Source organism: Podarcis pityusensis, assembly GCF_964106645.2.
Source record: "Podarcis pityusensis genome assembly, chromosome: 5".
In the NCBI taxonomy this organism is placed as follows: Eukaryota; Metazoa; Chordata; class Lepidosauria; order Squamata; family Lacertidae; genus Podarcis; species Podarcis pityusensis.
The window spans coordinates 64,721,206-64,744,550 of record NC_138032.1 but is presented as its reverse complement, the minus strand read 5'-3'; the positions used below and the strand labels follow the sequence as shown (position 1 = coordinate 64,744,550).

At 44.5% G+C, this 23,345-nt stretch overlaps 1 protein-coding gene across 2 annotated transcripts in view; it reads right to left on the bottom strand.

Moving 5' to 3' along the window:
• Positions 1-18,205, bottom strand: part of SLC16A12 (solute carrier family 16 member 12) — a 50,166-nt gene extending 31,961 nt beyond the window's left edge. For both annotated transcript variants that reach the window (XM_081004565.1, XM_081004566.1), the window contains exon 1: positions 18,003-18,205. The gene's annotated coding sequence lies outside the window, so the exon portion shown is untranslated. The remainder of the gene's footprint in view (positions 1-18,002) is intronic.
• Positions 18,206-23,345: the final 5,140 nt, after the last annotated feature.

Below are 23,345 nucleotides of genomic sequence, written 5' to 3'. Positions count from 1 at the left end.
TATAAACATGTCTCTCTCCCACTCCATCATTTCCAAGGTCCTTATGTATACCAGATTGTTAGTTATTATGATTTCTATGAATATCTGCATAGGTATGTTTCATATAGGTGTCATCATTTTAATTTTTGTAGCAATATATGAATGTATGATTGGACTCTTAAGTATAATATACGTGTTGTTTAAAATAAATAAATAAATAAAGGAAGTAGTGAAGTTGCTGCTACTCTTGAGTAATTCAAACAGGGGTGGGGAACTGAGCCTGGCCAGTGGGCCAAGTCCTAATCTCCACATACACCCAGGGGGCAAGTTTGACAGGTGGGCGAGACCACCCACCTGTCAATCACCCGACGTCATCATGACATTGGGACGCAACATTGCCTTTGAAGTACATTTCTAAGTGGTTTCCGTGGAAAATGGAAACAGAAAGCTGTCTGCTCTCTTTCCAACAGCTGTGCCAGAGGAGAGGAGAGGAGAGCATGAGCTAGATGCTTGCTGCTGATTGGAACATTCTGTTCTACACTCTTAATGTATGCAGTGCCTGCCTGAGTAGACATGGATGCAAGAATGCTCTTGTTCCCATTAAAGGTCATATGGGGCCAGGGACAGGAGAAGAGGCCACGTGAGATCAAGGCATACCCTTGCATCTATGCCATGTGTGTAACCAACACACCCTTGTGCGAACCTTCCAAAGAAAATGGAACACATCTGTGCCAGCTTTTCATTAATACTTGCTTTGTTTTTTGCTTCATTTGGAAAGGATTAATCAACGATGGGATCATTGCCCCTGCAGAATTCTGGCTGTGTGCAATGACAGGTCGGTTGTTTAAAGCAAAGAAAAAGAAAAGAAAAGGGATCAGGGACCATGCGAATAAAAGAAAGATCAGGCGGTCTACCTCTGGTTAAGCTCTTCTCAGGATCCTCCCTTGGAAACAATGCATTTAAGAGACCCAACGGCTGCAGAGAGATGACAATAGATAGGATTAACTGGAACTGTCTGAGCTGCGTTTTCTTGTGTGGCGGTTTGGTTCAGACATGAAGGTGCCATTCCTTATGGAGCCAAGACAGCCCCACCCACGCCCGAGACAAAAGTAGCAGCAGGCTTGGGGAAGCCACAATGTTTGCAGAAGTTCAGGTTTATTCTGGGGCAGTGGCAAGCATTATCGGATGACAAGCATTACTCAGTTCCATTCCAATCTAGTTCAGACCTGGCCACGAGACTGAGATGTCATTGATCACCCTTTGTAGAAAGTGGGACGGGGGAGTGGGACCTCGCTTTTGCTTCATGATCTTTCATTGGCTTTCAATATCATTGGGGGCATAGTTTTACAGCAACCATGTGCTTCATGTAACCATTTAGTCTGTCTTAGTAATGCAGTTGTGCAATGGGTTGTTTTTACGTAGGCTCCTCAAGTAGTGTGTGCTGAGGTTGCAAGGTTTTTTGTGTTTTTTTTTGAGATTCTTTACTCCTACACTTGTGCAGCTATTATAATTACACTATATGTATATTAATGTTTTATGTTTAACAAGCTGTGGGGTCAGTTAGATCACACATACCATTTGTGGACATTGAAGAATGTTACATAGTGGGATATTGTTGACTCCCATGACTTATGTATCACTACATTGTTTTACTGCAAAATGAACCTTATCAATAAAAGCATAGTTTTCTGTTTGTAAATGGGGTCACCCTCAGTACCTTCCACTAAGTATTTTATCTTTATAGCTTTCTTGGATACCCAAAACCAAAACGATAAGCGTCAATGTTTCTATCAACAAAGGGTTAAATGCAAGATCACTTTGTTCACATTAATCCTTGTATGATTTATTTTTTTTTAAGTATGATGAGAAAAGTAAACAATAATCTAATGGTTTCCTGAGCAATTATTGTTACTGAAAAGTTAAGCCACAGAACCAGAGGATAAAAATAATAACCAAGTGATCTACTTGATTTTCCATAGCAATAATGTATCAGCCAGCTTTAAAGTCATTATCCTAAAGGTCTGTCCCCTTTCAACTAAACCACCAAAGAGATAACTTTCTCGTGGGAAACACTTCGCCTTGGATATATATTATTTCCTTTCTTTCCTTTTGGCAGAAAATAAGAGGTTAAAGTTTAATTTTAAAAAATGAAAACAAGAAAAAGATCGGGGGGTGGTGGTGTCTGTATCATAACTTCCTTTTAAAATCAAATCCATTCATTATGGGGTTTTTCCCCCAGAATACACCACAAACAAAAGAAATGTTATTTCCTTAAAGATTACCGCCCACGCCATTAGCTTCTCACAAAAATGCTAAATGATCAAGCTTAGTGAGAATGATTACAATCTTCTACTATAACATGAAATACGATACAAAATATGAAAGCTAAGAAATGATTGATTCCAATTCACTCCCAGGAGAGACCAGACAGGCACTCGGTGAAGACCATTTTTCCCACAGAAATTTTAAGTAAGCTTAAGATTTTATAGCTAATTTTAAATGGTTTATATCCTTTATATCTCTTTTGTGACCACTTAGAAATGATGGTGTTAATATACGGCAATATACGGCAAATGGCAGAAATCAATAAAATCAATAAAATGATCAATAAAGTACTGAACTTTATGCTTTGATCCAATCCTTCCTCCAGGGAACTCAATGAACGGATGTACCAAATGCAGAGGAAACCTCTTTTCCCACCCAGATGCCTTCCAATATTATGACCTGGTCTGCATGGTGCAGTGAGCCAATTTGTGTGTGAATTTGCAGGTTCCCAGAGAGGAGCTCACAGTACTTTGCTCCTCCCCTGCCCCTCTTGGCTGCTGAATTAAGCTAAGCCAAGATTTGTTCTAGTGTGTCATCCACACCAGGACTCACGATTAACTTTCTCCTCCTCACTATCAGCTAAGGTCAAGAACAAACCTTGGCTGAAGCTTGTGGTTAGCAAGGAGAGAGCCTAATCATGAGCCCCAGTGCAGATATTGAGTTGATGCTTTGGGTATGGAGGGTGCTAATGGGTTCCAACCAAACCTGTGGTTTTGAATCTGCAAAAAGGGGGTCTGTACAAGACAGAACCTGCTGTACTGGTGAAAGAAACCAATTTTTTTGTAAGATAATGGCCCTAGCCAGCCAAGCTAAGTACCCCCATTTGCATGACTAAACAGGCGGCCATGTTATCATGGAGACAATGGAGGGATGGTGTTATACAGGAGGGGGCAAACATTTTCTCTACCCCCTCACCTGGCTGGAGGTGACATCATATTGTAAGGAGGAGAACAGCAAAGGCTGGTTGGCATGTTTAATGTTGACTGGAAGCTGGAAAGACAGGGAGGCTTCTTGCTCTCTACTGAATCCAAAGCTATGGCATTGGGGACCCCTCACCCCACCCCTAGAACCCTAACAGGGAAGCAAGATCTGTTGGAGCATTGATGTAATAATCCATTCCATCCTATGCTCAGGTTGTATATGTGTGTAAATACAACCATGTATCCTAAAGACACTACAATCTCCATTGACCTGCATTCCAAGGAAACCAAACCATGAATGAGCTCCTGGAACCCCTGGAATCTCTTGCTGCTCAAAGATTGGGGCATGCACAGTAATACACATTGATGCAAATGTAGCCTGACTGCAAACACTGACTGCCAAGAGGATTTTCTGGGCTCAGAACACTATATGTGGCCTGGGCCCTCTACCCCACCTGCAGCCTGTACTGCTGTGTATGTCATAGTAATACTAAAACAAATGTCTCTGGCCTGATTAAGATGGTGCACAGCTAGCGTCTCACTTCATGTGAAGTGAAATAAATAAAAAGTGAGAAGGATGCCCCTGCTGGTCTCCACATTTTAGGCCCCAGAAGCTGCAACCTTATACATGCTAACCTGGGAATAGGGAGGGTAGATCAAGCATCAAATTGGCCCACAGTCCACTTTTCTCTAGTTTTGCTTGCAGTGTCTTTCTGTGAATTTCTCTAATACTGGGCTTTTTTTCCCTTTTACAAGTTTTTGAATTCGACAGCCTTTGTTCCCATAGGACAGGCATAGGCAAACTCGGCCCTCCAGATGTTTTGGGACTACAGCTCCCATCATCCCTGACCACTGGTCCTGTTAGCTAGGGATCATGGGAGCTATAGTCACAAAACATCTGGAGGGCCAAGTTTGACTATGCCTGCCATAGGATTTGGTCAGCTACCATCTTTGATCTTAACTGTGCATTCAGTTTAACTTCTTTTATTCACTGTTGAGATGATTATGTTAGCCATTAACCACTGTTGATGTATATTGGCTTATTGTTAATCTTTCCCTCACTTTTTGGCCCTGTGACGCAAGCAGAAAGCACAGTCATTGTCTTTCATCTAAATGTGAGTCTATGTTATTTATTAATGTAGCGAAAAATGAGCTTTACTTGTACAGTGGTAAATCTGTTTCAAACTTAATTCATTCTGGAGGTCTGTTCTTAACCTGAGGTACCACTTTAGTTAATGGGACCTTTCACTGTCACTGGCGTGCGTTTTCTGTTCTCATCCTGGGGCAAAGTTCTTAATCCGAGGTACTACTTCTGGGTTAGCGGAGTCTGTAACCCGAGGTGTTTGTAACCTGAGGTACCATTGTATTTTGTGAGTGTTAAAATGTGAGCTGGATGCGTATATTTTACTAATAACATTGTGACAAATTTATAACATCGTAATAAACAGTTAATTTTTCCATCATGCTGTTTATGCTTATTAATTTTCATTATTAATCCATGCAAAAATACCCAATACTGTATTGTGGATTGTTGTTTTTTGTTGTTGTTTTTTCTGGACAGAGCATGTGGGTTGGGGGCGGGGGGGACCATAAACATACAGTGCCCTGAAATCTGTCCAAAAATCGAAAGCAACAATCATTGAAATGGGCAGTCATTTGCTTGACAATGTAAATTGGTTAGATGGCAAGAAAAAAGTCACCAAGAAGAGTAACTCCAGGCAGGGGATGAAGGTGCATCATCCCCTCAACCTCACTTCCAACAGACAGTAACCCTGAAGCAAGATGCATAATTCAATTAGCAAGGTAAAGGGACGGTGCTGTGGTCCAAACCACTGAGCCTCTTGGGCTTGCCGATCAGAAGGTCGGTGGTTCAAATCCCTGTGACAGAGTGAGCTCCTATTGCTCTCTCCCAGCTCCTGCCAACATAGCAGTTCGAAAGCACATCAGTGCAAGTAGATATATAGGTACCACTGCGGCGGGAAGGTAAATGGCATTTCTGTGCACTCTGGTTTCCATCACAGTGTTCCATTGCGCCAGAAGCGGTTTCGACATGCTGGCCACATGAACCAGAAAGCTGTCTGCGGACAAACGCCGGCTCCCTCGGCCTGAAAGCAAGATGAGCTCCGCAACCCCACAGTCATCTTTGACTGGACTTAACCATCCAGGGGTCCTTTACCTTTACCTTACTTCAATTAGCAATTACCAGCTCAATGAGATTTCAGCCAATTCTGAAAGTGTAATAAAAAATTGTAAACAATAACATTACTTATGAAGAGCTAAAGAGAACTGAAGCAAACTGGTACAGCTAATGAGTCTACCAAGTATTGCTGGGAGTCCCACTGAACTCAGTGGAGCTGACTTCCGGGTAGACAAAAGCAACCCAAAATGCTTATTTTTCAGTTGCTCCGGATATTTGCATCATGCGCCATAGAATTACAAAATGTTATCTAAGGACACAACATCTCCTCCTCCAGGAAACAATCCCTTGCTGAGATGTGCAGCAATGGCGCCGCTGTACAACTTTGTTGTTTTGCCAATTTTACATCTCAGCCACAGGTCACTTTGCAAAACGCAAACCAAAGTCAAGCCATTTTATTTTCCCTCCCTCCCAAATGCTGTTTTGATTGCAGGATCGCTACTACCAGTACTGCTACATTTTTTGGTAGAGGATATGCCTTTGCTGTGTAGTGACACAAACAGTATGTTTTTCCAACTGTTACAAAAATTCTAAGGTTTCAAATATAAAATAAATGTTTGTAGGTACACAAGGTAAATACACACATATAAGTATATAAACCACAAGTCTGAAAGAGTACAGAGAGCAATCCTGAAGCCATCTTGACCTTTAATGACCCCCCCTTATTTCCTGTGCAGAAGAAAATATATTGGAGGATCCTTTTCCAATCGTTCTTTTCACTTACAAATCCTGTCTTAAGGGCATATTTTGTGTATGAATAGGGTATGTCTGTGACCTGGCCAGGTAATGCAATCAGTGACCATTATCAGGTATCTTGTCAGACAGGGGACAAGCCACACTCTCATCTGTTATAGACCGCCTCTTTCTGTGACACGTATATTATGCCTTTTGGGTGGTCTTTGGCTAAGGAGTTGGGCAATTTCAAAATGTCATTCTGGCACACCTTTGCTCTGGGTCCTCACCTCCTTGCAAGGGGTGGTGGGACTCTGTTGCAACAGAAAAATAAAGATCTTCCTTGCTTTCACTCAATTTTCGCCGATCGACTTAGGGGGAAACTGAATCCTTTGATGGAGAGTTGGGCTGTAAAAGCCAACCCCAATTTTTTTCTAGAACACTATTATTGTTCTGGGCTACCCGTATCTAGGAAGCAATGTTATACTTCAAGACTTTCTTTGATTTATTTGTATTTATTTTTTTCCAGACTTATATTCTGTTATAGCAGACTGGCTCATGTCGAGTTGGCCAACATGAAAACATTCCTTTCTGCAAAAATGTATTAATAGTAGGAGCTCTAGTAGCAGCAGAAGTGGTTATTTTTATGCTATCTTTATAGATAAAAGTAAAGTAGGAGGAAATGACAGCCCACCAAACCTGGTCAAGTTCACAACTTAAATTCAGTAGAAAGGGAAACAGATGGAAAGGAAGCCACAGAACTAGGAACATATAGCTCCATTTCAAATGAGGACTGAAGTGTAAAGGATTAAGAAAGGAGGGAGTGGGGGGGGGGACCCTGAACGGGCCAAGAGAAAGCACAGGCATGTGAAAGTCAAGTTGTAAGGAAGCACAATATGCAATCCTATAGAACACGTTTGCTGCTTACTTGACACGGAAACCAAGGTGAAAGCCTGAACTCAACCATTTCTATGCTTTTTTATTCAGCGTGACTTCCTCCGTGTAAAGCACTTCAACTCTTTTCTTAAACCAAACTTTTTTGAATCCAGAATCAAACATACTGTAACGTTAGTAAGCACACTTAATACACACCGGGGGCGGGGGGGGGGACATTTGAGCAAAAACAGAGAGAAAGAGAGAGAGTTGAGGAAACAAATAATGCTGCTCCCTAATCTGTTTTCAGAAACGAAGCAAGACAGGAGGTTTGAAAACTCAGCAGTAAAGCAAAGAGTGAGGCAAAACAGCTTAAGGCTTAGGCTGTTGACTTTGCTCTATTATTTATTTAATAACAAAAGAAAATAACTCTTTGGATCTTTTCCATTGTCTCATGACTGCAGCAATGCACAATCAATTTTTTAAAAAAAGAAAAAAAGATGAAGCCTGCTTTTTCCTTAATTTTCCCCCACACTCCATGTGCAGAGCCTACGTTGCAAAATATGCAGCTAAAACAAGGAGTTTCCCAGGACAACTCCATACCATACATTTAAAGCACATCCAACTCACTTTTAAAGTCCAGGACTCCCCCCCCCCCCAAAAAAAATGGGAACCCTAGTTTGTAAAGAATGTTATGAGGGGAAACTACAATTCCATAGATTTATCCCAATCACTTTTAGAAACAGATTTTCCACATTTATCACATGTACAAATGAAAAAAGGCTTTTACACTTGTTGCTTCATGAAGAACCAAAGCAGGCAAATGTATAATTAAGTGGCATACTTTACTATAGCAAAAATAACAGTCACATGGCTAATGCATTCATGAAAGTCAACCATATATATTTTTTACGGCAAAAGCATTTGTCAACTACACTCCACTTCATTAGACGCATGAGACGCTATTCTGAGTTGAAAGTGTGCATGTATTTCATTCCTAACCGTGGCCATTCACACACACAAAAAGTTGTGTGGATAACACAGACATCTTCACACTGGCAAGTCAGCTAACCCATGTCATGTGATTTGTGTTTTTTTAAAAGAATCCACTGTGACAATGCAATCCACAAATGACAGCACTGAACCTCTTGATGAATTGTAATTCTGGAGTTTCACACTGAAGTCTCCACTTGAGGTTCCTTTGCTCCAGAACAGTCCCCTTAAGATCAATTACAAACCATGGCTTAGTATGAGCGAGCAGGCTCCTATAGAGGAGATTATAGCCACTTTGCTCAACCTTGGTTATTTTGCTTCTGCCCTGCATTGAGCCAAGTCATGGATTGGCATAACCTGGACTTATGATACAGCACTGTCCAGACAAACCACAAGCTATAAACGAGGTTTGACCTACCGTGGTTTACAGCTTGTGATTTGTCCAGGAGAGTCAACCATAACCCTGGTTTCCAGTGGTTGCAGATGTTCTTGAGACTGGGAGGGTGGAAGGAAGGGAGACCAGCAGTAAGCAGAGCCACAGCGAAAGACAGGAACAGCCAGGTAATTCCAGGTTTGCTCCCATCCTCCTTCCCCGCAAAGTTCTACAAGACTGAGGAGGAAGAAGCTGGCAAGCAATGCCACTCCATGGGCTGGTTGTATGTAACAAGACAGCAGGCAGGCAGGGGAGGGGAGGGGAGGCTGAGGTTGGTGGGGCAATGCGTGCTTCCGATGACACACTAAGCCAAACCATGGCTTAGCTCAGAGGAAGGAGAAATTGGCCACTGTGTTCACTCTGGGAATCTGCACATAAAAATATTTCTGGATCGAGAAATGCTGTGCAGTGGGACTTTGAAATAAACTGTAGCAATGAAAATGGATTTTACGAAGACTGGTGCTACCTGTAATCAAGGCATAACTTTTAGAGCACGCCTTAATCCTGCCGCGTTTCATTAAGTTTTCTTGTTGTCCTAGTAATTTGCCAGCATTGAAGGAAACGTTCCTTCATCAGCTCTGCAGGGAACAGGCATGGAAAGCTGTGAGCAGAAGGTGGCCTTCCAATCTGCTTGTTAATACAATCAAATCACTGTACTCAAAAGCCTCCATGCAAAACTCACTCGAACCAGTTCCTCCTGAGCAATGAATTCATCACTAGGCCACTTTTGTTTGTTTTTCTAAGGTAGTAAGTGCAATCTGGCGGCATCATTGAGAGAAATGAGAGCTAGTCTAGAGGGCTCCATAAATAAATCCTGACGCAGGACCGAACTAATGGCAGCATAAAATAAGCATGTTTCTCCAATGCTGAAAGCCTTAAGAAGTTTCTGCAGACTTCCATCTATGCCCAAATTTCACCGTAAATAAGTAAATTGTTTTCGATAAGGCTTGGATCCTAAAAAAATAATAAGGGAAGGAACTTCATGGAAGGAAAGTTTTGCATCCCATAAACTCCTGTAGTGGTTTACTGGGGGTCTACTGGAAATTGGCCCAAATACTTACCTAAAGAAAATTTGCTTTCCCGCGGACCATGAGCAAAAGAAATCTATATTCAATGAGCCATAGCTCAGTTGCAGAGCATCAAATTTAATCTGCTTTCAATGCAGTGGTTAAATTGCTAGTATCTCCAGGTACGTCTGGAAATGCAGTCCCTCCCTGTCTGAAACCCTGCCAGTCAGTGTAGACAATACTCAGCTAGACCGACCACCGGCCTGACTTGGTGTAAGGCAGCTTCCTAAGTTCATTTGAAGAAAAAGAATTATCAGTGCATTTGCACAAGTTCATCCTGTCCAGTGTCCCATATCCAGTGATGGCACTCTCCCCATTACACAACGAAAAGAGTGGGAGGAAGGGAATGAGACCAAGTATAGGAAGACTGTTGCACACACATACACACCCCGCCCAAGACCCATAACACAGATGACAAATTCCATACCACCCACCCCCACCCCCGCCTATGGGTGCAGCCAGTGAGGTTCGGGGGTGCAGCTGCCCACCCAATCAAATAAATAAATAAAAATGCTTAACTACAGTGGTGCCTCGCAAGACGAAATTAATTCGTTCCGCGAGTTTTTTCGTCTACCGAATTTTTCGTCTTGCGAAGCACGAAATCCCACAGGAATGCACTGAAATTCAATTAATGCGTTCCTATGGTCAAAAAAAGTCCAAACAAAGCCAAATTTAGCACAACAAGAGTTTATTAAGTGCTCTTTAAAGTCACACCCACCACACAGAAATTCAAATCCAGAAATTTTTTTAAAAAACAGCAGAGTGGCCCAATGGTCACAGAAAATCATAAAAATGCAGAAAAAAACCACACAAGCTTCCAGATTCTTGCAAACCCCTCCTCAACTGTTCCCCCAGCCACCCACCACACAGAAATTCAAATCCAGAAATTTTTTTAAAAAACAGCAGAGTGGCCCAATGGTCACAAAAAATCATAAAAATGCAGGGGGGGGGGAAACAAGCTTCCAGATTCTTGCAAACCCCTCCCCAACACCAAGTCCTTGAATTCCAAACACCCCAACCCAAAATCCAAAAACCCCCCAAAAAGTTTTAAAAGTTTAACTTACCAAATGGCTGCAAAAGAAGTTTTGGAAAAGCTTCAAAAATCACCAAAGTCTTTAAAAACCTCAAAAAAGGCTACCACACCGCGTGCTATGAGTTGCTCCTCGAAGTCAAGTCGCAACTGCACCTCTTCAAGCAATGCACCCTGTATTACTGTAACGGTTTTAAGAAAAAGGAAACAAACTTGCAAGACGTTTTCGTCTTGCGAAGCAAGCCCATAGGGAAATTTGTCTTGCGAAGCAGCTCAAAAAACGCAAAACCCTTTCGTCTAGCGAGTTTTTCGTCTTGCGAGGCATTCATCTTGCGGGGCACCACTGTAACTGACCAATTACACCACAGATAATTCGGTTTGGGGCCCCTAGCATAAAGCCTGCCCCGCCCCCGAATAAATCCTGGCTAGGCCCCTGACTCTGCCCATAATTTATCTGCAGATTTCCTGGAAAAGCTTATGACAATTCACACAAATAATGCAATAAAATCCATAAAGATGTCAATCCCAAACCTTTAAAATCAAGCATCCATCCAAGAAGACTACTGTGGCTAATTCCCTTTCCACCCTTTCCAGAGATGAGTTTTTCTACTGCAGGGAGGCTTTTATATGACCCTTGTCCACGAAAGCAATGATACGAGCAATACGTGACAAGAGAATACAGGTTAGAAAGGGAGATGATGTATTACTTGATCCTTTTCACTGGTGGTTGAACCTGGGTCCTTATCCATTCAGAGCATGTGCTCTAACACTGAATCATGGCCCCCTTCTCAAGACGAACCTCCCCAGACACAAAGGTGGCCCATCCAGCAGAAGAGAAAATATTGATGTATATGCATCTTTTAATATAGGGACAAGGAAAGTTGCACCAACCTTCTACCCCAGCCTTTGCCATCCAGATGTTTTGGACTACAACTTCCATCAGTCCCAACCAGCTGCACTGCCTGGGTCTGTTGGGAGTTGTATTTCAAAACATCCAGAGAGCCCCAGGTGGGCAAAAGTCGTTCTGCACAACTCTGCAGAGATGCAAAAGACTTTGCATCTGATTACCTACAGCCTAGTCTGGCATGGTGGGGGGGGGGGATGAATGCTTCAGATCTGGGTGGAGGAGCATTTAGATAACCCATTCTCAGCGTATTTCCTCACTGCACTGCATCCCTTCCTCTCCCGCTGCTTCCTGCTTTTGAAGTATGCTCTGGCAAAAGGAATGATTTGAAGGGGAGGGAGAGGGGCGGCCAGTGGGGGGGCATTAGCAAGGCACAAATTCTTGCTTGTAAACAAGCAATGCTTCCAATTGCCATACTTACTAGTTTTAGCTTGTTTCAGTCTGTCGGGTGCACTGAGATCAATGGGGCTTACACCCAAGAGAGCAAGCAAAGGATATGAAGGCATACTCGTACTAGGCAGCTGGGAAAATGTACATCCTTTTAAAACTATGTGCCTGAGTAGAACAGCTGGTTGCCTACATTGACTAGGGTCATTAATTTGCACCTTAGAGACCTCGTTCCAGGGCAGTAGAGTAGGAGATGCTGAAGATGCTGCACTGTTGCCTTTGTCTGCTCTCTTTCCTCACCTGCTTTAGCAAGCAAAATGCCTAGTTTTAGCCCCCCAGGAGGAGGCAGGGACCAAAGGAGGTGCAGCAGCTGTCTCAGATACAAGCACAAGTTCTCCAGTGAGACCTGGCAACCCACTGAACTGGTAAATATGTTGACAGATCTCCCCTATAATCCTTTGCTCAAAATTCACATGGACCGAATGTTCTTTCCACAAATTGAAAGAATGGGAAATGTCCAGTTTTCCCTTTAAAAACACACACAAAAACCCTGAATTTGTGTTTTATAGGGGCATGGCAAGTGTGTCCTCTGGGGACTTATCTGGGGAGCCTCACTGAACACAGTGGGACTTACTTCTGAGTAAGCCAGTATAGGATTGCACTGCACAATAGGCAATGTAGTTTTAGCACTCCGCCTATGGGTCTAAAAGCACACCACCACATTCTTGTGTTCTCTGTTAATTAATCTAAACAGACAGCCACTCCCAGTTCCATCTTCCAGGTCACTAATGCACATTAGAATCCTCAGTTTAATGGGCAACTGGGAAGCCAGAATCAGGGACTCCCTGTTCCGAGATACTCCCTGTTCCAAGATTACCGTATTTTTCGCCCTATAGAACGCACCGGCCCATAGGACGCACCTAGATTTTGGGGGAGGAAATAAGGGGGGGGGAATTATTTTTTCCCCCAGGCGTGGGGCTGGGGCTGGGGCGGGGGAAGCCCGAGCTTCCCCCTCCTCCAGCCCCCAGAACGGGACCCAGACCGATGCCGAAGCTGCGTGCAGCTTTGGCATGGCTCTGGGAGCTTGCGGGGATGGAGGAGGGGGAAGCCCTCCGCCAGCCTTCTAACCAAGTCGGGGGACAGCAGGAAAGACGCGCTGCACCTCCCGCTGTCCCCCGAGTTTGCGGGGCTGGTGACGGGGAGAAGCAGGCTTCTCCCCCCCCCCCCCCGCCAGCCTTCTAACCAAGTCTGGGGACAGCGGGGAGGCGCAGCACAGCTTGTGGGCCTGGCGGTGGGGCTCTCCTGAAGCCTGGAGAGCGAGAGGGGTCGGTGCGCACCGACCCCTCTCACTCTCCAGGCTTCAGCAAAAGCCTGCATTTGCCCCATAGGACGCACACACATTTCCCCTTCATTTTTGGAGGGGGAAAAGTGCCTCCTATAGGGCGAAAAATACGGTAATCAGCAGGAGGTGCAATTATGTGATCCTATATATGTGGTGCACATCCTGTATTCTACTTAAGAACCAGATAGAAATTCTGGCCTCATAAAAGCTTATCAGATGCACTGCACATCATGCAACACCAAACACCTGCTCTTCTATTCTTCTTATAAATTATTTGGAATAATTAACCTCTCTAGATCCATATTCCTAATTACATCGGGGATGCAAAACTCTACTGCAATGTTTCCCAAACTTGGGTCTCCAGTTGGTTTTGGATCACAATTCCAATCATCTTGCTAGCTCGGGATGATGGGAGTTGTAGTCCAAAAACAGTTTGAGGACCGCGTTTGGGAAACACTGCTGTACCCACAATGTGATGGCCTGGGATTCGGACTCGGAGGCTGAGGAAGCTGAGGTTGCCTCTGGGTCCGGTAACCTTCCAGCCTCTCCTGAGCTGCAGAGGCTCAGGGCAGAGAGGCGGAGGGAACTAAGTTCCCGCAGGAGGAGTGCTCGCCTCCGGGCCAGGAGAGGCGAGTCACCTGTGGACCGGGGCCGCCCTATGCCTTGGGGCAGATGAAAGCCAGCCAGCCCCAATCCCAAGTTGCAGGAGCAACGTTGTTGGTAGCCTGTTCCTGCCTGCACCCTGTCCTGCCGGATCTCCTGACCTCACCTGACTCCCTGCTTTGGACCCAGCTTCAACTTTGATGGACGGCCTCATTACTGCACCCTCGACCTCGGACTGGACTCGGACCACGTCTCACGGAAACCCACAGGACCAGCACACACAAGCTCTTGGGGGTGATGGTTGGAAGTAACCCTTTTTACAATTAAGTTTATGGCAGGGCATCCTCCAGATGTTGCTGGACTATAACTCCCATCAGTACTCATTAGCATGATGGGAGTTGTTGTTCCACACCTTCTGGAAGGCACTATGATGGCTTCTGCTGGTTTGTGGGATGAGAAAAGGCATGTTTCAGCTAAAATTTGGGGAGCTGAGGGATTTGTGGGTAAAGCTTGACCAAGCCAAGCTCTTGTTTCCTTCCACTTCAGTCCATGCTGCGAGTCACAATTTGCTTTCTTGCCACTTTTGAGCTTCCTAAGAACACCTTTGCTCCACAACTCTCTCTAGAATCCTGGTTAGCAATTATTTTTTAACAGTGGGAGAGTGGAAGAGAGTCTATATTTTGCCTTGAGTAAAAGCTGAAGAGCCAGCAAGCATCATACGCTCCTCCACCCGCCGACTCATTCTGGTAAAAACTGGGCGAAACACAAGCAAAGATCTCTTTAATCCTTTCCTCCCCAGTTCATCCATGGTGCCTCCATTGTGAGACACAGGCAAAGAGGCTAAAGAAGAATCTACCCCACCAATGCGAACGGGAGAAAATAATTCTGTTCTTATTCATTCCTTACTTGCCAAGATCAAGGGGTGGGTGGGTGGGTGTGCTTTGACTCTCCAGATGTTGCTGAACTATAACTCCCAGCAGCCTCAGCAAGCACAACCAGCAGATAGGGATGTTTGTAGTTCGGCAACATCTGGATGGCCAAAGGTTCCCCACACTTGGCTTAGGTCTTGGCTCACACATAGAAGCATCAGCAGCTGAGAGTGCAGATAGTAAGGGCAGGCTCCTTGGGCCTGGAGGTCATGTGAAAGATGGTCAGGTGCAAGCAAACAAATAAAACCAGACTCCTGCATCTTTGATAGTTGCGTAGAAAGGGGGATTTCAGCAAGTATAGCTTGCATGACCAGCGACATGTGCTGAAATTTCCTCTTCTACACAAATGGTAAAAGTACAGGAGCCTGGTACACTTTTTGTCTCTGACCATCTTAGTTGGGGGGGGGGGTGCACAGAGTGAGCAGTTCATTGTCAATAGCCTGCCTCTCCTCTCTAGGTCAGGTGTGTGGCTGACCTCCAGCTATTGCTGGACTCCTATAAGCCCCAGGCACCACTGCCAAGGGTAAGGTTACCAGATTTTTTTCAATGAATCTGGGGACACTTTTCAACTTCAGTTGAAGGGGATGGATTTTGTCAGGGGACTGATTTGCAAATCCGCGGACTGTCCCCAGGAAACGGGGACATCTGGTAACCTTAATCAAGGGTCCAACAACAATGGGAGGGTCACACGTCTCCCACCCCCTGCTCCAGCCTAACCTCCACTTCCAACCAGCCACTTTTTCTCCTTCAACCTACTTCCCTTACACTTATTTATTTTAAGCATTTTTCACTCTGTTCTTCAAGCAAAAAAAGCCTCCAAGAGCAACTTACATACATAACAGCAAGGATAACAAGACGGTCCTTGCCTGCAAGCTTCCCATCTAAAGTACACAACACATTTAGAAGGTTTCAATAATGTATTTGGTTGGCATGCATATTTGTGGTACGATAAGGTAAAAGTACATAAAGCGTTTAAAAATCATATTGTTAGAAAAGCATTGTTTAATGTTTGGATACGATATAAGGATTTGTTAGAAAAGAAAACCCCAAGATGGTTGTCACCAATGGAAGCGAAGGCACAGAAAAAACTCAATATGGAGGCCAAATGGCCGAAATATTGGGAAATTCTGGAACAAGATGGAGACAGATTAAAATTGCAGAGCTTTGAAAAATTGAAAAACAAAGTGCGAGATTGGCTCCATTATTATCAAATAATGGAGGCATACAATTTGGACAAAAAAGTTGGTTTCCAGGTGGAAAAATCCAAATTGGAAACAGAATTGTTAGATTCAAAAATTAAGAATCTGTCAAAAATGTACAACTTGCTGTTGAAATGGAACACTCAGGATGAAACGGTGAAATCAGCTATGATTAAATGGGCACAAGATGTTGGACATAACATAATGATGGCTGACTGGGAACAGTTATGGACCACAGGTATGAAATTTACGGCATGTAATGCCTTAAGAGAAAACTTAATGAAAATGATTTATAGGTGGTACATGACACCAGTCAAGCTTGCAAAAATTTACCATTTGCCCGACAATAAATGTTGGAAATGCAACGAGACTGAAGGCACATTCTTTCACCTTTGGTGGACATGCCCAAGGATTAAGACATTCTGGGAGATGATTTATAACGAAATGAAAAAGGTATTTAAATATACCTTTCTGAAGAAACCAGAGGCCTTTCTCCTGGGCATGGTCGGCCAATTGGTGTCAAAGAAGGATAGAACTTTCTTTATGTATGCAACAACAGCAGCAAGGATACTCATCGCAAAATATTGGAAGACACAAGATTTACCCACCCGGGAAGAATGGCAGATGAAGTTGATGGACTATATGGAACTGGTGGAAATGACTGGCAGAATCCGAGACCAGGGAGAAGAGTCGGTGGAAGAAGATTGGAAAAAATTCAAAGATTATTTAAAGAAATACTGTAAAATTAATGAATGTTAGAAAAATGTTGGAATGAAGTTATATGGCTTTAGTAGAAATGTTATAAGGAATTAAGTATAGATAGATTAATAGAGCATTAAAGGAAAAAATAAGGTTAGAATGAGTTAAGATAATTATAGGATAGAAAACAGAGGAAGATGGAAAGGAACTGCTGAAATAATTAACAGAAGTGGAATACAAAAAGGGAGGTGTGAGGAGGTCGTGGAAATAAGTGAATGAAAGATGGGATAATGAAATTGTTTGATTTATTTTATTGTTTTTGTTTTGTTTTGTTTTGTTTTGTTTTGTTTTGTTTTGTTTTGTTAGTTTAATGTATTGCATTGTATTGTCTTTTTAGTGTTTAAGCTTTTGGAAAAGTAATAAATATTATTTTTTTAAAAAAATAAAGTATACAACACAAAAGAAAAAAAAACAAAAAGAGATGAGAAGGGAGAAAGAAAACAAGCAAAACTCAGGATGCTGCCTGACTACCACCTGCCTGACTATCACCTGTTTCGTGGGAGAGGGATGCTAGGACATGGTGAAACTTGAAAGGAATCAACAAATGCTCAACCAAGACCTGGAATAATCTAACCTCAGGCAACCTTTGTGCAATGAAGTCCAGAGCAATGCTCAATAAGCTAGTCACCTGGAGCAGTCCTCAGGCACCGGTTCTTAAAAGTTAGGCAGCAGGAGGGCCAACTTGAATAAAATACTGGGGGGGGGGGCGCGTGTCAGGTAGACCCTGTCCCACATAATCGAACACATGACACGGCGCACACCATTTGAATGGCAATGCCCATCAACTTTGGGGGCTCCGGCTCCCTCAAATATTTTATGGGGGGGGCAAAGGGACCTCGGCCCCCAGGAGTTAGCTCCTATGTTAGGCAGTAAGCTCTTATATGAACGACCAGCTAGATAATTTGAGCAAACGCTTCCCACTCTTAAACAAACCATGCTTAAGTTATATATCACCGCTATTGCTCCCCGTCCTGCCATTCCACCCCTCATGAACACAAAACAGGTGTGTGCCTTTCCTTCCTGGGAAACCCAGCCAGATGGGCAGGGCATAAATAATAAATTATTATTATTACAATGTTGCCTGACGAAAGGTTGCACCGGCTGAATTTCCGCCTGGCGTGTGCAGCTGTGCTTTAAAGCCACAGCAGTGCTACTGCACACCTGGGTAAGGTAGCTCAGCTGGTTAGAGCATGGTGCTGGTCATAACACCAAGGCTGAAGGTTGACTCCATCTAAGGGGTGGTGGGCAGCTGCACAGTCCAGGGGGTTGGACCAGATGATCCTCAGGGTCCCTCTTCCGAACTCTACAGTTCTAGGATTCTAGGGCAAGCAACCCTTTAGGCAATATACATATACATATATACACGCGCACCCCACACACCCACGCTCACCTGCGGTCGTCTTGTAGCCGCGCGGGCGGGCGCGCGCGCTCTCCCTCCGCCGCCGCCGCCGTGGCTCCTCTGGGCTGCCAGGCTGCGTGTGGGTCTGTGCGGGGGACGAGGGCGGGGAGAAAGGGTCACTTAGCGCATGAGAGGCGGCTCCTCCTCGGAGCCTGCAGCTCCGGCTGCTGCCCCCGGCTCGTCTGTGCAGCGGAATCAAGGGCGGCAGGGCAGTTAGCCCTCGGCGCAGGCCTGGCCCCCTCGCGCCCTGCCGGGAATCGGATTACACGGCCGGCCTCCCTCCCCGGGATTTATTTGGGGCCCTCGGCACCGCGGAGATTTAGCCGGAGAGCAGCCGGGGGCGGGAGCAAGCGGCTGCTTAATCCAGGCCGGAGGGGAGCGGGGCCGAGCTGGAGGCAGAGGAGGGAGGGGGCTTCCCGCAGAGCCCCGCCGAAGCATGTCTACTCGGGAGTAAGTGGCGCGGAGATGCCCAGGCAGGGAGACAGAGCTAAGCCGGCAGCCGCCGCGCCCACAGCCAAGCGTGTTTCGTCTCGCCCTAGAAAAGGTTTTGCCGCTGCCGCTGCTGCTGCTGCTGTTTGGCCACGTTGGTGCCCAAGAGAAAAAGCCCTCGCTTGCTGCTCTGTTGTGTCTGCTCCGCGGCAGAAGGCGGGGTGGATGCCAGGGCTCCGTCCTGGAAAGGAAAGGTCTGGCTAAAGGCCAGAGTGCCTCTGAGCATGGGCAAAGAGCCTTTCCCTCGCCGCAGTCGGTTACGCCGGAGCCGCGACACATCCTTTCAAAGAGGTTCGCGGAGATGCTTCTCGGGCTCTTTTGCCCTTCCTCGTGGGAAAAGCAACAAGCGAGAGAACAGTGTTAAGGATGGACTTTTCACAAATATTGCTCCGAAATTCTCACCGGTCCTGTTCAGATTTCACACGTGGTGGCGATAGTCTGCCTTTCTTCCAAGAAGCTCAAGGTACTATCAGCCTACGTTTTTCCCTCTCTAACCCCCACCCACCCCCGCCGGCTTTTATCCTCACAATAAGTCTGTGGTGTAGGCTAACCTGAAATTAATCCTGGGAACTGTAGTTTACCCCTCTCGGGAGCTACAATTCCCAGAATCCTTAACAAACTGCAGTTCCCAGGATTCTTTTTAGGGTGGTGGGAAGCAAGGGCTTTACATGCATGGTGCTTGTGCAGCCCCTGAGAGTTTCATGGGGGGGGTGTGGCGGCTTGAACCTGCGTCTCACACTCTCAACTAGCCATTGCCCCACCCTAGCTTAAAAGATGCCTCTCCTGCCAAAACCTTTCAGCAGGCAGGAGAATGTGCTTGTAGTAAGTTGTGTTCACAAGGACAGGGAAATGCTGCAAGGTGCCAATCCACCTGGCCTGCTGCCCTGTCCAAGCCTCTGAGTAACAGATCATTCCACTGCTTTAATGGTGTTTATGTTTTATTGTTATACACTACCCTGATGTTTTGATACAGCCATATGCATATATATAGTGTATACAAATAAATAAATGTCATATAATTTAACAGTATTGTAAAGCCAACATATTCAAGGTAGGGAACCCTTTTCATACTCAGGCCTTATTCTCATCTGCGCAACCTTCCTGGGCGAGTGGCATATGCCAGTGGTGGGTGGGGGCAGAGGTAAAAGTGTGTGAAACAATGGGTTTGATATTTTTTTTATTTTTTATTTTTTTTGGCCTGCGTGCAGTAGACTTGGTTCTATCCACACTCACAAACCTTCTCTATTCAGACAACCAAGAGCCATTATGAGAGTTCAAGAACACATTCCAGACAAACAAAAAAGTCAATGAGGTTCTATAAAGCAGGTCTGGCAAGGGGGTGTATGGCCTGGGGAGAGAGCCACATTCAACCTCCAGGGCTTGTGTTTCCCGCCCTTTTTGTGCCCTCTTCCATGTTGTCCATGGGGGGGGGGGTTACACCTTCCATCTAGTTATACTGCACTACTGGCCTGGGGCATTTAGAACCACAAGACAGAACAGACTTCCGGGTTGGCGCCATCGCCGAATGGCGGACTCCCTCCGAGCTCCGGAGGGAGTCTGCTCGGCAGGGGCTGGGTCCTACCGCGCCGGCGACGCGGGGACCCTTAAAAACCACGGGCACGGAGCCCGTGGACATGGGTGACTCGGCTGGCACCGTTAGCGCCCTCCCGACTCGTGAAGGAGCCTTTTTAAAGGCTACGGATCGGGTGCCGGGGAGTAGCGTGGTGCTGTGAGTCCTCTGCTTTCCCTGCCGAGCGAAGCCGCATGCCATTCGACGGAGAGCGCTGACTTCTTCTATTGAAAATTTGGACTATCAATAACAACCCGTGAGTAATTCGGAAACCGGGTTTAAAAGGAGAAAAAAAAGAAAATTTTTTTCGGATTTGGCACGAGCGGGGGGGATCCAAAAAGGAAGTCAGCCCCCCCCCCTATCGTAAACATTCTAAAACAAGGACTGGGTAACCAAGGTCGAGAGAGAAGCGTATTTCTGACAAAAATTAATAATTCCACGATGGGAAATTACAAGAACTGTGCTGGAGGAGAAGAGTGGAGGGTGAGAAGGAAAATGTAACCCCCCCTGGGAACCGGGGCGATTTGCGAGAGAGCCTGGTGAAGAGAGACGGAGACTTTGACAGCTGTCAAAGTAGCTGTCAAAGTTGGAGAATTTAAAGAGGACTTTGCCATGAGGACTTTGCTAGTTAATTTTGTTACAATTTGCTACAATTTGGATATAAACTGTCGAAAATAAGGAACAACAATCGGACTTTTGGATCAGAGGAAACAAAGTTATCACAATCCCCCTAGAGGGGTTTCGGGACATTACAAGAACGGTCGTAAGTGGAAAAATACTCTTGGAATCGTACAGGACTTGTTATCTCCTGGGAAAGCTGCAAAACTGAAACAGTATTTTGTCTACAGGGGTGTTTATATTAAAGGAGACAATAGAATTTTCTGTTGAAGAAAGGAAGGGACTGGACGTAAGTTTTTGTTCCTGAACAACAATAACCCCTGTAGAGGTACCAAATTTCTGAATTAGAACGTTTTAGCAGCGGAACAGGACAAGAAACCTGAGAAAGTGAGAAAAAAAGAACAAAGGACTGACTACGACATGGAAAGAACAATGGGGGGAGCCTTAAAGACCAAGGAAGCTAAAGGCCCTTTGGGGCCGTTTTTAGATTGGATGCTTGAAGTTAAATATCATAAAAATAAATAAATTAAAAAACTGGCAAGGTGGAACTGGGGAAAATCTGATTATGGATCTAAGATTTCCAGGCGGACAACAGACAGACTGATGGACATGGGGAATTCAAACCGGGGAAGGGGGGGGGAGATTTAGAATCCAAAGGCTGTGTAACTACTTTTTGAATCTTTTTATATTTTTTATTTTTTCTATCTTTATATAGCTTTTTGTATATCATCTTATTTTGACTGGACGTGTTTATTAAAAAAAGGGAATTCGTGGAAGGAAACTGGGGCGGACCTCAGGGAAAAAATCTTTTTTTCTTTCTGTTAATGATGAGGGATGGTGGAATGATTGTATAATTTAAATTTGAATAGTGGGTTAAACAAATTAAGTTTTAAATTGGGAGTGAGAGCTTGTAGAACCAAATTAATGAAAGGGGAATGCGGTAGGGAGGGGGATGGGGGAGTCCCAGAAAGTTGGTAATGAAAGTAAGGTTTCAAATGTATTTTATTTTTATTTATTTTTTTGGTATTTTTATCTTTTGTATCTTGGAAACTTTAATAAATATGATTAAAAAAAAAAAAATAGAACCACAAGACAGAACAATACCTGTCAAAAAGGGCATAGCTTCCAGCTAATCTTGTTGGAAAGGAAGCATTGCAATTGCCAAGTGCATTCTATCAACTGCGGCATCTTGGAATTTGCATTTAGTGACTAGTTTCTTGGCAGTTGGTACTAGGGGACATGAAGAATCTTGTCTCTCTTCATGTGAACAAATGAGAACCCCTTCCTGCACCTGGGAATATAAGACCTACAAATGAGCATAAACTGCCCATGCTGGATTACTGTGTAGACTGTCTAAATCAGTTTGCCAGACAGCAAACAACCAGGTGCCCTGGGGAGTTTACATCCCAGCTGTGAATTTGAGGGACTGTTGTCTCCAGCACTGTGGGTTTGGCAATAAAGTGGTACCTCGGGTTACATACGTTTCAGGTTACATACACTTCAGGTTACAGACTCCGCTAACCCAGAAATAGTGCTTCAGGTTAAGAACTTTGCTTCAGGATGAGAACAGAAATCGTGCTCCGGTGGCGCGGCAGCAGCAGGAGGCCCCATTAGCTAAAGTGGTGCTTCAGGTTAAGAACAGTTTCAGGTTAAGAACGGACCTCCGGAACAAATTAAGTACTTAACCTGTGGTACCACTGTATACTACTGCTGTAAATGGAGGTTTCCTCTAGCTGTCATAATAGTCATTGATTCCATTCCATCTAAACTTCTTTAAAAGCTACATATAAAAACACAAAAAACTGGTTGCGTAAACAATATACAGTACCAGAATAATAATTTTTAAAAAATCTTTTTAAATTTAAGGAACAAGAGAGGGAGATGACATACAAGAATCTACATTCATTCAGAAAACTTTATCCCATTCTTTAGCCAAAAAGGCTCTCCAGAATGGCTTATTGTTCATTTTAGAGATATATATTTATATATTTTTATATAACAACCAGAGTCCTTGCTTTCAGACATGACAGAAAAGGAACAACGGATGGTGAGGGAAGAGGGCAACTGGCAAATTCTGCACCAAATCCTTGATGTTACAAGGTTCTTGTCCTGATCCACCGGCCCAAAGCAGGGCTTGTAGGAGTGGTTTGCTGCAGACACACTGAAGAAAGATGTCAAAAAACAACAAAGTGATCAGTTCCAGTGCTTTATTTTAAGAAGGAAACGTAGGCTTACAGCACAGCCTGCAGAGCCCCACTGCCTTTGCATATGCATGACGGATACTGCAACAGTGAGAAGCCGTCATGACTAGTCTGCACCCAAGCAAACGTTTTATACATTCTTTATACCCAAAGCAGCATGCATCACTTTGGCCAGAACTTCCCATCACTTCACCTGACCGGATGAGAGCATAGGTGGCAAATACCCAAGTCTTACAGACAGTTCCCTTTTGTGGGCTCAGAGCCCAGCACCCCAAGCCCATCGATAAGGATAACATCAAAGCAAGGCAATCAGCTTATATCAAAGCAAGTGAATATAAACATATATGAGCTCATTGTTACAACATCTACCAATTAATTGTGGAGTTATCTTGGTGTTTGCAGTGCTTCTGGAAGTTTTTGTAACAGGGGATTGCTGCGGGGGTTTTTTGCCTTGAC